The 14,011-nt window shown below is 40.6% G+C and overlaps 1 protein-coding gene across 7 annotated transcripts in view; it reads left to right on the plus strand.

Annotated features, from left to right (window-relative positions):
- Positions 1 to 14,011, plus strand: part of LOC133156418 (zinc finger protein 469) — a 153,864-nt gene that overhangs the window by 127,337 nt on the left and 12,516 nt on the right. The window contains exon 7 of one of the 7 annotated variants that reach the window (XM_061282099.1): positions 13,801 to 13,956. The exons of the other annotated variants lie outside the window; for them this stretch is intronic. The gene's annotated coding sequence lies outside the window, so the exon portion shown is untranslated. The remainder of the gene's footprint in view (positions 1 to 13,800; positions 13,957 to 14,011) is intronic. 7 annotated transcript variants of the gene reach the window in all.

Below are 14,011 nucleotides of genomic sequence, written 5' to 3' on the forward strand. Positions count from 1 at the left end.
TTTTCACTCTATCTTCTCGCAGTCTGTATGTTTTTTGGGACTGTTTTGTAAGCACACAGCTGCTGTGCTTTGTCATGCTTTTCCTTGAGTCTTCCAAAGAGACTGCAGAAGAAGAACAGAGAACCCACTTGAATTTAGTGTATAAAATGACTAAAGTTCAAATGGATCTAGTACACTTGACAACTGTAGGCAATTTTGAGAGCAAAACATTTATTCATTTAATCGTCATTCCTTACTTAAGTACCTTGCGTAACAGCTGAAGCTTATCCCATTGGACTTAGATGACCCAGGATGTAGTCTGCCTCTTTCCTGTTCACACAGGCGAGTGATGTTGTTAATCCCACTCTATATTGATACCCTCTTCTGAAATTTGAGTGGAAATCTGTTTTGTTGTTTAACCAACCCCACCAACAGCCATTAAGACATTGTCTGGTGCTTTATTAGGTGGCAGTTGTAATGAAAAAGCAAAATATTTTCAAATGAACAGAGCCATGTGTTGCCAATGTAATAAGACCTGCATCATCCTTTCAAGCTAGCCTTGGGTCAGTGAAAGTAGGCCCAGTAAAACCAGAGGACCATGTCTCAAATTGTCATTTCAAAAGTTCAGAGCAAAGATGAGGTGATCCAAATGGTGAGTGATGTGAGGCGAGCTCCACTGTGTATTGAGATACACTAGGCGTATCAAACAGATGTGTTTTCTCACAGCTTGTGTTTTTTCAAATTTTTTTGGTCACTATCTCAGACTCACCCATTTCTTGTTGTTCAGACGGAAGTGAGCAGCCCCCACAAGCAGAGGAAGAAGTTTAGTCTTTCGAATGATGTCAGTGTTTGGAAAGGATGACTGTTGGTGGTAGAAGCTGAGATTAGTCTCGCGGAGTAGATGAGAAGAAAGTTTGCGGGGGAGGTAACAAAAGATCCCCCACAGAGATGCTGAACTCGGCCCGAGAGAGTGAAGGAATAAGACGCCTTGCACAAATGAAGAAAACCGTTCCACTTTATATCTGTGTGCAATCTAAAAATAACCTTGCTTCTCTGCCTACTGCCCACTGGGCCAGGCTTATTAAAAGCGTCTGTTTCAAAGCGAGAGTGCATCTGTGCTGGAGAGGGTGAAGAAAAAAAAAAGGTTGAAAAGGGACAAGAGACGAAGGAGGGATTCAAATGGAAAACTGAGCTCAAAGTGGCAAGGCTGAGCCAATGTCAGAGCAAAAAGGGGAGTGAAGTTGGTGAATCTTCAAGACCGTGAGAATGAGTTTGAGAAGACTGTTGAGTGGATTTTAACAGTTCCCTCTTCCCATGCCAGTCAGCTAGTCGGGTTCTGCGCACTACCATTACATACCCATTTGGCCGGGAGATTTTGTGGGTCTACTCCGAGCAATAAAAGCTCGTAAAACTTGGAAATGTAGAGTAACAGATGAGTCTTTATAGAGGCCCGTGGCATGCTCCTTTAGAGGTTCACCGCGTAAATAGTGAATCACATAGCCCATATCGTCACCCATTCTTTAAATGTTTCCTTGCTTCCAGCCTCTGAGCTTCCACTCTGGAGTCACAACTTGCTACTGTACCAGCTCAGACAACCACCTAGTCTGATGTGTCATCTTTGTGTTCTTTTCCCCTGACCTCCGGGAAAATAAATGGAACAGGACAGTGATGGTTTGTTTTTAAGGGGACTGGGATTTGGTGAATCGTGATGTGAAACGTTTAATAAAGATGGCTCCGGGTTCTAAAAATACGAGCCACCGTCTCTTAAACATTTAGCTTTCCATTGGAAACTAAAACAGTCTTTGTCCTACTAGACGCCCATCTGCTCAAGGATGGGAGAATCTTCTAGACTGCACACTTGTGGGTTTTCTGAACAATTTGAAGCAAATCTGGCAAAGAATTCCAACAGGTGCATTCACTGTGTTCAACATTCTGGTCAACCAATTTGACCCTTTGACCTGTGATAAAGAGCTGGTGATTCTAAGCTTGTTTCATTTCAAAATTCCATCTAGAACGCCAACCCATCATTCGCATGCATCCACGAGCTTTCTGGTCGGTCTTAAGCTCTCTGTGATTGCCAGCAAATTACATATGTTGCAGATATTCATGGATGATATAAAGACGACTTGGCTCAGCATTGCAGTTGCCTAACATTGCTGATTAACAGTTCAAAGCAAGTTGAAGAGGTTGTATGGTCACTTTTTCTTTTTCCCCCTCATGAAGGCACCTTTGACCCGTCCACATTTCACAAGCTTGTACTCCATGTAACCTCTATATTGTTACGGGAACGGAGCACCAGCTGGGCGTTGTCTCACTCGTCCATTGAGGTTGGAGGGAGCCCTTGAGTTACCAAACAAGCACTAGTAGTCAAACTGCAGATATATTCTCTACTAGTAGATGTGCGTATGCTTTTACAAAAAAGCATATTCATTTAGTAGCTGGCTATTGGGAATTCAGGTGAGAGATCAGCTTTTGGAAGATATTCCATGAATCCCAGTTGTCTCAACTCCCTTATTTGGGGGTTTGCTTTCTTTGGTTGGATAAAGCTTTTAAAATTTGAAACATTCTCTAGACTTTATGGGCTTATAAATCATTCGAAATGCTTTCGGCTCCTCTTTCTGGATGTGTGCACAATACTGAGGTTACAGAGGATCTGAAGACAATTGACCAATCAGATGGGAATATGTTTCTGTTAGTCTTTTCCAAGAACTGTTGCGTACATATACACCCCCACATAAGATGTCATTGTTTGAACTTGATCTATGTTTCCGTGGAAACAAATTTGATGCAATGTATCTCGGGGTCTACATTTATCACAGATCAAGAGATGCAAAACGACACCCCTCCATATGTTATAATATTTTACCATGGGATATGCTTGGATACTCATGAAGCATTTTAAAAACATGTTTACAAAACAGTAAACAGGACACTGATCGAAAGTTTTGAATGGGTCACCGTTTCATACACCGATGGTGATTGTTTTTGACACGTTTTACCAAAATCTAGATTTGTATTGACCTGTTGTCCTCACATGATCATTAAATTGCCATTATAAAAAAAATGATGATTATAAATCTGTTTGAAGCTCATATTTATACTGCAATGCTGTGCAGAGTGGTCACAAGCATGGATGGGATTTTCAGACCCTGTAGCTTGTCCCTCTGCAGACTTAATGGTCTGTGACAGGACTTCCGATCCCAGCCAAATGTTTCCTTCATCAGAGCTGCTCATGGCTGTTATTGGTGCTGGTTGAAATTATATTTGATTATGCAAGTCTTGGCACAGCACACAATCTTTAAACCCGTTCTGTCTATAATTTAACAAACAGCCAGAACGCAGATGTATACTGCTTTTCTAGTTGTACGGTCATCCAAATATTTTTCCTCTGCCATTGATGTTATTGCAGACCAAAGTAAAAGCAAAACATGTTTGTAATGAATGCTTTAGCTGCTCACTGACCTGAAGTCTCATGATGTATATAATGGTCTTGTGAGATTTGCTGAGGTCTCACAAGATATTTAGAAGTCGTGTATATCATACATGAAGATTGAAGGCATATGTTGCCCAGAGAAAATGGCTGAACTCCCTCAGGCATGTTGGACTTTATTACACATTAGTGTACTATGTAGAGTAACTGGGAAATCAGTAGAAAACATTTCATTCATTTGTATGGGTTACATTTGTACAATGAACCATGCCTTGGTGAGTCACAGTTCTCAAGTCAAGCTGCCCAATCTTAGCCAATGGGCAGTCCACCTATCAAGTTATGAATTTCTCATTTAAGCATACATTTACATTTATCACTCAATGGATTTTAAAAGATGTCCGACACTATGTACACATGTTTTTGAATGGTTAGTTTTCATTTGAAGGTCAACGAGAGGATGATTAGTGATTGTTTATGCAGAGTGAGGAAGTCTTGCACACTGTAGATTTATTTCTCAGCCACAGAGTAGAGAAGCATTTGAGCAGATCTATTAGACAAGCAGCTGTGAAAATAGGGAAGACGGAAGTAAAGTATAATTCATATATTTTCGGATGAATTGTTCCAGCGCTTACATATTGTTGTGTTACATTCTGAAGAGGATAAAGTTGATGCGGCCATGCTTGGTCTGATTTTCCAGCTCCCATGGAGTGTCAAGAGAGATGTGATATAGGAAAGGAGTCAACTGCTACTTATTATATAATATTGCATAATTTTGCATATACACTGTGGATATTCACCTTGTATGCTGTCTCAGTGCACAACATTCCCAGGGAAAATGGTTCTGTCTTAAGGTTGATATGAAAATGTAGCTGTTGAAGTGCTCTTGAATGGTTGTATTTTCCCTAAATTGTTTTTTTTGAATAAATAATCCAGAAAACACGACGTTCTCTTGGGGTCACTCTTTGGCTTGGCCCTGCTGCCCACCTCAGATACACACGCGCGCACACAAACACACACAGATCTGTGAAGCCTGAGGGGCAGGGCGTGTTTGATGCACAGAAGACACTTTATCTATACTAACCTCCAGCATCTTCTCATGAGCCTGGGTGGAAAGAAAAGTTATCTCTGCCAGGGATTTTGGTCCATCCCCTCACCTTGATTCAGATGCTTAGCTATGGAAATATATTTGTTCTGCATGGCACCAGCAATGCCATGAAAATCATTCAGACTTGTCTTGCTTGGTGGAGTTTATTTAAATGACAGTCATAGTGATCTTGTACTCATGCAAATGTCAAATCTCATGAGTTGACTGAGTCAGTGTACAGCAACCTTCAGAAAAACCTTTTGGCTGAATCAGTGACACTATTTTCCGCCTCGGTGGAACTAGGTGAGTCAGTGGACATGTCTCTGGTGCTATCCTGTCCACATACTACATCAATACGAGTCTTGTTTAATTTTGGGACAGCAAGGACTGGATCAGTACGAGTTCTGTTCCAACCACTATTGGTCAGTGCTTCACACTCTCTCTGTAGCACAGCCGGCCGGGGCAGCATGAATGACTTCTTGCACTGGCCTTACAGAGCATCATTCTTCATACTCTCATCTAAGGCTGACATCGAACGGGGAAGCCCATGAAGCCGGCAGGCTAAATGTTTTTCCATCCCTCCGGTAGGCATGGACGTATCAGGTGCTGTTTTAATGCGTTTTAAGTAGAAAAACACGCAGTGTCCAACGGTCCAAGGTAGAAACGACAAGGACAGTAGTCAAAACGGCCTGAAGCTCACACTATTGGCCCTCCCCTTGCAGTATGCAAAGGGCAAAGCAATAACATCCAGGCCAGTGGCAGACTCATCATTAATGTCCCAGGTATGTTTATTTAAAGTTATTTAGCCACTTTGCCATTTCCTGCTGGATCTTAAATGCCCCTACCTTCTACTGTATGCCATCGCATGTAGACCAGCTCATCGGGAGACGTCTATCCCTTGACTTTAGCCCCTCCCACTGCTGCCTTGCATAGGTGGGACAAAGTGAGCATTCCAGGCATAGATGAAACACAAGTCCCAGGCTTCTCCTTCCTATTTGGTTTGCCTTTTGGAAGGGACTTTGTGACCTTTGCTCCGTGCTTTGCCTTGTTGTATAGCAAGACAGATGCCAGAAGCGTGTCTTTACCTGATGCATACACAAATACCTGACACCAACTTTCTTCATCTCAAAAGTACCAAGCAGGCACAAACACTGTTGGCTTACCAGGCACCAAGGAAAAGTGACACACGAGCAGAGTTGACTTCAATGCCTGAGAGAGGGGAATATTTGTGAATTAAATAAAATAAAGCCATCCTCGGGCATGCTTAGCAGAGAAGCAGGGAGGGGCATTTGGGTAAAAATGAATAGAGTCCTGTGCTCAGCCCTTGAGTGGACTGAACCCCTCTGTTTGTGCTTTTTTTTGGACTTGACACAGTGCTGCCTGTGAGGAGTGGTTTGGGAGCAGGAAGCGGTTGTGTAAGGCGATCTGCAGATGCTACACAGAGCCCCTTTTCAAAAGCAGTTCTCTTGGTCCTATTATGCATGGGGACACTTCAGGTAGTCCTCCTGTAGCCACCATATCATACAGACAACGGCCACACCCACTGATTGATTGAAAAGACAGAAGATACAAAATGAGTAGAGTGGATGTTCCAAAGTGGTGAGGAGGTGTTTATAGTTCGTACACTCTTAAAAATGTTGGGTTAAAAACAATCCATGTTGGGTTAAAAATTGGACCGACTCAGGAAATTGGGTCAAATTTTAATCCAGCATTTTTAACGGTCTATATATGGGCTGCGAGCAGTCACAAGTATTTTGTAAAAAGGAAAACTATTTTACCTGATCCACAAGAGGCCTTCAGCTGCAACTGTAAATTCCGGTCTGTGGAAACCAAGATGGTGGATCATGCTACAGTTGTCAAGCATTTTTCATGTTACTTAGAGGAAGATTTGAAATTGTATCTGGTATTTGTAGATTTGAAATCTGTCCACCTCCTGTCTCGTAAACCCGCAGCTCCCACGCGTGACTTCTCAATTTCTCAAGCAACACAACTGTTGTAGGTAAATTTAGAATCCTGTAATTGCCAAAGGTCACAACCCCTGCTCTGAAGCTGCAAAAAAAATTAAAGTTAATTTGACATATGGTTCGGGAAATTGCTCAAGACACGATAATGAAAATGTGCATCATAATTTTATTCCAAAAGTGTTGTCATCAAGTTTACAGTCCCATAAATGAAAGATGTCCTCGTGTTTTTTGTATACAAAATTTTAACACTGAACTGAAAGGACTAATTTGAAAAAAATATATAAATTTTAGCCTGCTTCATTGAATGTAAGTTTGTAAAGAAATTATCCGTCTGTTTAAGTAATTCAGCTTCAAGCAAACCATTGAAGGCCTTACCGGGTCATGGAAAACGTTTGGAAAAAATCAGGATCCAACCGAAAAAGTCATCTGGACAAGTCTGCGTTCACTGTCCCAGATGAAGAAAAGCATGAGTCACTGCCACAAAAGTGCCGCTACTGTTTTGTGACTATGAACATTTTCAATATCATGTCATTCATTGACACAGGCTACTTAGGAAACCCTGAGTTGTAATTAGGTCATTTGGACATTTCCCTGGACTATTTAAAAAGAGTCAGTCAGTCAGACTGAATATGGAAAATTCTGGTTCTGACTCATACTCTCTTTGCCTGGAATTCCCTCTTTACCATTGGCCAGAGCAGAGTTTTTACTTTGACTCAAATTGAACTGAATTAAATAGGAAGAAAAAAGTATCAACTGAAGGTTTTCCCCCGCTGCTAACCTTTCCACTATGCTTAACTCACCCGAGCTGGAAAGACTTGTTATAAAATTACTTTCCTTGAGTTTGCATAGGGCTGATTTTTGTTTCCTATACAATACAATACAATACAATACAATACAATACAATACAATACAATACAATACAATACAATACAATACAATACAATACAATACAATACAATACAATACAATACAATACAATACAATACAATACAATACAATACAATACAATACAATACAACACTACACTACACTACACTACACTACACTACACTACACTACACTACACTACACTACACTACACTACACTACACTACACTACACTACACTACACTACACTACACTACACTACACTACACTACACTACACTACACTACACTATACTATACTATACTATACTATAGTCAAATAGCGCAGACATTCCCTCCAAGATCAGTGCTGCTGGGAATGCGCAATCAACAAGCATAGATATCACTCTGTTGAGGAATGTCAAGGCCAAATAGCTGGAAAAGTTCACAAAGGGTCCACACGTTGGACAAATAAAACACACAAAAAAGAAAAAAAAACTAACAAAATAACAACAGAGGTCTTAAGAGCTCTTGAAAATGGCTGCCACTGCAGCGCCATCTTAGACAAAAAAAACACCAAACCTATTTGCTTTTCCGTTCTTGTCACGCAATGCCAAATTGAAGCGAGCTACTTTTATGTGCTTTTTGCGGAGCCTTAGACGTAGCAATCTTTGTAAACATTTGTACATGATATAATGTATATGATAGTATGTATTTGTACAAGCGTACTTTTAAACACTGCTTTGCCACATTTAAATTGTAACATTTTTAACCAATATTCCACCGCAGGTTAATTGGTGTTAAGGCTGCCTAAAATTTTAAAATGCAGCCCAATAATTTCATCTCTCACGAGGCAAAGAAAAGCATCACACTAACAATCATATTGGTCACACATTCCATTGTGAAATTATACCTGAAAGCCTTTGCAGACACTTTTACTGCAACCACACATGCAGATACGCAGTATAATAGTAAAGTGTACAATTATATGCAGTTGCGTGCGCACATGTACTCAAACGTCTTCTTGTAAAGATTCTCTCCTAAAATGGTTGTAAATTAAAGCTTCACCCATACATAGTAATGTGAGAATTTTGAAAATTAAAACAAATACAAGCATGCCTCATCTGGCAGAATTGTGTATGTATTCTGTTCCCTTACTCTGCCGCATGTTGAAACTCAATTGTCCTTACACATATTGGGTTATATTTGTTAATGTTTCATTTGTTAATTTCATTTCAGGGGTAAAATGTAACGATCTGTTCAATTAAGGATGTACCCAATTTTAGCAGTGGTGGTCAACAACATAAGATGTTTAAGGCATTTTTTTGGGAAGGTCGAAAAGAACATTCTGAAGATAAGACATTTCATTTATTTACTGTCCCGCTACACATGTGTGATTGTATTTTTTTGCATGGATATTTTTTTAAATGCATTTTTTGTTAACAGTGCCAGTGTGTTTTATTCATTTTATTCATCAAAGATAGTAAAAAGAATATATCAAAGCTACTACCGTTTATTGTTTCTGAGAAAATATACGTATGTCCTAAATAGTCTTCTGGACAGGCCTTCAACTGCTTCCCATGAAAATACTTTTCCGACTCACAATATGGACTGTGACTGCGAGGCATGGATAAATCATTGATATGTTGGCCCGTTATGCGGAATCTCCTGTACTGTTAAAGTGTTCATTATATCATCGTATCACATATGACAGCTTGAATGGACTTCTGTCAAACAGGTGGTATTAGTGACATTCCTACTTGCCTGTGCACGTTTGCCTTAGATGACTTTGGTCATTGATTCATGGTAGGAGGCTGACAGGTCAATAAGAAAAATACCCCAAGGCAACAGTTACACTATAACTCTGCCTTTACAGGCCCAATCCCATCTTTCGACTTTCACCTAGTATATGCTGCTGGTGCATTTGGTTTTCTTGTGGATCAAATATATGTTTCTGTCAAATACAGTACAGTATGGAAAATACAACTTGCACCAATACCGATATCTGTACCTCTGCCGATGTTGTATGTCGGTGCTGGCTAACTCTTGGAGATGTCATTAGCATAAATTCTTCCATTCTTTTTACTTCCTGCACTGTGAATGCACAAAATACACAAAATCTACACTTGAATAATTGAGTGTGTCTTAGTTTGCCTACATTCATGACTTACTGTAGATAGTTCCTACAATCATAGAGCATCTATTCTCCCCTCCAAATGTATGAAAACAATGAGGCCAATAATTTAAGACTGAAGATATTTCGGTTCTCCATCAATGGATGAATATGAGACAAGCGATAAATGTTTAACCGTTGATATCTTATTAGCATCTGGATCTGATACAGCAAGGTAATGCGTAATAAGATTTCGCTGTTTTGTGTGAACCCACCAATCATTTTTGTAAGTAACTTGAGACTGACAGGTGTCTTAATCTTTGTTGATGAAACTAAATGACATCAACTCAAAAGTCTACAGAAACTTTTAAAATATCAAACTGTGTATGTATTCTGTTCCCTGTTAAACTGTTGGTATCTTTGTTATCCAATACAAACATTATTTAATGTCGGATGTTTTCAGTCAACAAGGAAAAAGAACTTGGCTCACTCCAGTATTTCTGGAGGCGACAGTATGATGATCTTATATGATCTTATTTGCAACCGTTGAATGACATACTACAACAATACTGGAATTGTTAGATTCATCGAATATATCCATTTGTTTTTCGATTCATAACTGACTAAAAGTGATGATTTATGACTTCTGTGCTGTGTGGGGTTGAGACCCTTGAGCACTGCTATAGTATTTCCTCCCCCCATTTCTTGTTTGGATTTGCGGGGTCCATCTGCCACATCCAAATCCAGTCGGGACCACCCCAAGGCCCTATTCTCGCTGTTTGGCTTGCCTAAACACTGGTGAGTTATGCAGTTCCAATATTTGTCTCCATCTCCCCAGTGTGTTGTCATTCAAAAAAGCACCCTGGTTAATTCTTTAACTATTAAAATTCAGGAGTGTTGCCCCAGACATACCTGTGACATTAAGATAATCCTATACTTATTTAATCTCAAAGTATCTCTTTCGTTTAATAAAACGCATTCTGAGAGGGAACCAAATACTTTTGCCCTGGCTAAAGAAGGGACAAGCAAATATTGATAGAGTGAAAGAAGGAAGGTGGAAGAAATATACCTGAATGAAGGAATTTGTCAATTAAAGATCAGATTCACTTGCTTAACTGCGGGAGTCAGGCTAGGTTTTTTCACTTGCACTTCCCCTGCAGTCCTACTCCTTTTCCTTGTTTTATGATCAATCCAAGAAATTACTTGCTTTTTGGAACAGCCATGCAAGTAATGTTCCATACCCATGCAGACACAAGGGAAATTATGTCAGAAAAAGAGGAAAGAAAATGACCTTTAAACACTAAAACAAAGATTCCATCATGTTTGTGGAATGTCGCGGTTAGCAATATGGAAACGGAATCCAGTGGTTAAAAAAAATAAATAAATAAAAGAAAACTCGTCTGCGAAATGGGGAGAAACTATGGAGCCTCTGGAATTACACACCAAAGTCTCTTTAGATACACTTATACACGAGACACTCTGACTCACACACACACACGCTTACGTCTTCCCTGCAGTGCAGCTAACCGCACTGGGTCAGGGTGGAGTCAGGGCTGGTGGAGGTATGAAGGCATCACGATAACAATCTCTCTTTGGTACTGCACGTGACATCTGAACTGCAGCAGGGGTAGCGCTGGCATCCTTTTACTATTTTAAAGCATTCTATCAAGCTATCATCAGTATGGAGGAAGTTGAACTATGTCAAAGATTTAGCCCATAAATCACAAGTAGGGAGGTAAGGTGTGTGATTGGATACTGACAGAGTACTGATCACACTTCCACCTCCAGGCTATTTATATCGGTGGCTGTATTGCTGTGGAAACACGCTGCACTGTCCTCACACCATTGACATTTCTTCCCTCCCAGTCCTCGCAGAATGCAGAGATCTTAAAGGCAAATTGCTTGCATAATGGATGTTTCTAAAAATACAGTGTAGGCAGGCACACTGACCGAGGTTTTGGCAGTGTGCCCCAGTGTGGGCTCTGGGCCAGCCCTTCTGACTGCACATTCCCTTCTCCGGACTAGTCATGCCGGCAGCGGCTTGATGAGAGCAGCAAGACAGCCTTTCTTCTGCCAGCTCACCCTCCAGCCACCCCACCCCCCCTCCCACTCCTGATTATACAACCTACTGAGCATCACACTCACATCAATGTGGGATTTTCCTGAAAGTGAATGACCTTCTTTGCTGTGTTTCCTTTCTCCTGAGCTGACCTCATTTCTTGTGTCTCAGACAAAAGTGCAAGTGTCTAGTAAATCTGATGCTTATATGATTGATTTGTTTTCATTTCTATTAACAAAAATTGCTATAGTTTGTCAGTGTGTCAATGTTTACCAGTCATGACAAGACAATGATTTAATCAAGGTCCTAACTATCCATAAGTGTCAAGCGGTGTAATTTCCAATTGCTATACACATAAGGTCACCTAAACTGGCACCAATGATGTGCTTCAACCGTTTATTTGAGTCACATTAGGTTGATATCATTTGTTACAAAGACCACATTAACAAAGCTCCGAGATGCTGAGTCAGTAGTCCCTTAAGATAACAGACTTTGCGAGATCTGCAGCTCATTGGCAGGAGAAAAGAATTTCTGAAAGCAATTATAACTCAAAACAGTAAAGTGATGAGCTGACAGTGTTACCAGCATATTTTCACTCAAGCAGACACTGCATTTATACTGCACCATAATGATGGAAAGGACGTTCAGGAAATTGAGTTTTCACTCAACTACCCCTTACCCACTTCCTCACCCCAGAGAGAACGTGGATACTCACCATGCATGTGTAATGGAACAAATCTCTCCATTTTCTCGACACAAAAACATCTATACAATAAATATACCAGTGCTCAGCAATGTCAAGCTACTAATGGTGGTTTTGTGGGAACGCCAAGTGGGATGCTTGAGAAGCTTGATAATGTGAAAGACGACTTGCTGAAAGTAAGCATGCGTGCGCAACCTTAATTGACCTATGAAGCCCCACTAAAAGCCCCACTCTTTTGGAACCAAATTTAGAGCAGCCATGCAAAATGTCTTCCATGCTTGCAGTTCTGCCTCCACCAATATTCTTTTGACAGTCCAAGATCAATTTATACTTTGCAAGATAAAATCTGTTAAGCCAGCCCAAAAAGGTGAGGAGGTCTCACAAAATAGTGAGACTGATATGCATGACCTGTGAAAAAGTAGCTAATTGAAACCGATCACGAGTGTGGTTAATGCACAAAATGTATTGAAATGCATCGGATTGGAGGGAAGCATTCTCAGCTTACATTGGAAAAACAAATGAGCCGTTTTTTTCGTAAACTGACAGCTGAGGCATTGGTGCTACTTTCTTCATACTGGTCATTTTGTTGCCATAGCCATTCATCCACCGCCCTGAACCTCAACGGTCATTCTGGGCAAATACAATTGAAGCTATGATGTATGATGGTGACTGTTGACTCTGAGGAGATTCTGGCAGGACCTTTCATGCTACTTTCCCCAACCTGACAGCTGCAGACAGTGTGTGCGGAGCTGCGGAGAAGATGTGATTTTTCACAAACAGGCCTAAAACCCAGCCAGGTCGCAGCCTCAGGCCTCCCTTCTCATGTGCTAAATACCTTTGAGAGGTTTACCAAAGGCTGAGACGCAGAAACATATGCCAGGATTGAAGGATTTTTTTTTTCTCCTCATCTCAGCGCCACTTCCCAACCCTAACCTCCTGTACACGCTGACTGAAACCCTTTTACGAAAACCTGCCTGGTCTGGGCGTAGGTGTGAGTACTTATACCGCATTCTCATTAGGTAATTTTTGAATGTCATTTCTACTCACTTGAAGTGGAAGTAGGAAGGTTAATATGTGCAAAGGCTATATTGTATTATTGTGTAAAATCTAATGAAGATGAGGGTCTCTTCTGTGGCTTCTGCCAGTCATAGCCATGGAAAAAAGAAAAGTAGGTCAGATTTAAGTTCCCTATGAATGACTTTTTGGTGCTAAACTTTAGCTTTCATCTGGTCTGGCCTCAAAAAGAACCAGTGACAGTTGTGGCCAAAGTAAACGAAGATCTGAGAGGCAGTGTCTGGGATGCCTGAGGAAAGCAATAAGCGTCACTGTGCCTAATATTAAATGTCTAATGACAGACCCACAAATTCCATATATTCCACCATGATCTTATTCTTCTTTAGCAAAAGCACCATAACATCGTGCTACTATAGTCTGTGAATCGTTTAACGACTGTCAACTTTTTAGAGACTGGATTTCTATCATCCTGTATTGTTGTCTTCCTCCTCATTTTAAAATTGCACGTGTGATAAAATGATTTGTCTGAGAACCAGCACGTGTACTGTAAAGACTACATTGTGTTTTTCCGTAATTTGGACCTTTCTGACTTTGGGTTTCACTTGGTAGAATTTGGCAACGTGATGAGACGCTGCAGTTGGGCCTTGGAAGCCACTTTGTCGCATGCTGCAATGGTGCTCTCTGCTGGCTGAAATGGGGAGAAAAAATACGCTTGACTCATGGAAGTCATTTCTAAATGCTGCAGGTCCAGTTACTCGATCACAGGTCATGTCTTTTCACTATAAGTCCATTAGCATTAGATAATGAATCCTGTTTGGAA

This window comes from Syngnathus typhle, linkage group LG7, assembly GCF_033458585.1.
Source record: "Syngnathus typhle isolate RoL2023-S1 ecotype Sweden linkage group LG7, RoL_Styp_1.0, whole genome shotgun sequence".
NCBI lineage: Eukaryota > Metazoa > Chordata > Actinopteri > Syngnathiformes > Syngnathidae > Syngnathus > Syngnathus typhle.